Source organism: Gavialis gangeticus, unplaced genomic scaffold (genome assembly GCF_001723915.1).
Source record: "Gavialis gangeticus isolate Ggan-Ray unplaced genomic scaffold, GavGan_comp1, whole genome shotgun sequence".
Lineage (NCBI taxonomy): Eukaryota > Metazoa > Chordata > Crocodylia > Gavialidae > Gavialis > Gavialis gangeticus.
Genome location: NW_017729032.1, coordinates 71553071 through 71554445, shown reverse-complemented (window position 1 = coordinate 71554445; position 1375 = coordinate 71553071). Strand labels below are relative to the sequence as shown.

Here is a 1375-nt window from a genome sequence, read left to right as displayed (position 1 = left end):
TCAGCTGTGTGTGTGTGTGTGTGTGTGTGTGTGTGTGTGTGTGTGTAATGCTAGAGTATGGAGTATGTGTGTACATCTATAATATGTTTATATATGTAGTATAGAATAGCAGCTGTACAGAAACAGATGTAGAGTAATTTGCGTATTACTCCTTGCACATTCCTTTTAGAAAGACATTAATTTTGTGGTTCCTATCTGTAAGCTTTATTTCATATTCAGCACAACTGGCTTAATATCACAGTCGTATCTTACTCACAGTGAGAGAAAAAGTGAGTAGAAAATATGGATGCAAACATGTTCATACAAGCAAATTTTGTTCTATAGCAGGGGTGGGCAAAATGGTGGATCTGGCCAGCAGCTTGGCTCCATTTCCCAGGGGCCCCTGGTGCTGAAGCTGGTTTCCAAGGAGATCCCAGTAGCAGTGGCACCATAACAGCACAGAGCCAGGGTTTCCTTGGAGACCAACCCCAGCAGCACTGCCAGACTGTGTGGCTGGGTGGGGAGCTGCTCTGTGGCCGGGATCTTGTAGCGGTGACAGTGTGGTCCACCACCTACCAGCATGCCCTACCAGCACTGCTGGGGCCAATCTCCATGGATACTCTGGCCCTGTGCTATCATGGCACCACCTTTACTGGGGTCTCCATGGAAACCAGCCACAGCAATGTGAGGAGGGGCTGCTGGGAAATGGAGTCCACCATGGGCCCAATCCAGCCTGTAGGCTGGACTTTGCCTGCCTGTGTTCTATAGCATCCCCAACATTTACATGACTCAAATCTACTTCTCCTACAATTAAATCCTAGTATTCCAGTCTCTTTAATTCCCATCAGTTGACAAAGCTACTGTAGAGAAGTGGATGGTAGGTAACTGGTCAGTGGCTACAGCAGAAATGAGAAAAGAGAGAAAGAGCATTGGGAAAGATAGATCAGTGATTATAAACTATCTTAACAATGATGTTCAAGAGAATTAAAAGTGTGAAACTGAACCAAGATGTAGAGAAGCATATCTGAGAATCATTCATACAGATACAGTAGATGAAATCAGGGGAGCAGGAGATCACCGTAAATGTACAAATTAAAACAGGTAAAAAAAATGAAAAGTCAATAGATTCTAAATGATCTGAACATGAGTTTAATAAAGCTCTAAGTTTTTTCATATGAAAGGAATAACATACTTTTGTCATGATTTCTCCCTTTTCAAATACATATATCTATGTATATATTCTCTGTCTCTCTGTATGTGTGTGTGTGTGTATATATATATATATGTACACATACACACACACACACACACACACATACGTGTGTATATATATATATATATATATATATATATAGAGAGAGAGAGAGAGAGAGAGAGAGAGAGAGAGAGAGAGAGA

General features: G+C 41.5%; 1 protein-coding gene across 1 annotated transcript in view; it reads right to left on the bottom strand.

The window, feature by feature from the left end:
• The window catches only part of VWA8 (von Willebrand factor A domain containing 8), a gene marked incomplete at its 5' end in the record, with an annotated part of 370441 nt that overhangs the window by 184383 nt on the left and 184683 nt on the right, over positions 1-1375 (bottom strand). The gene's annotated exons all lie outside the window — the stretch shown is intronic.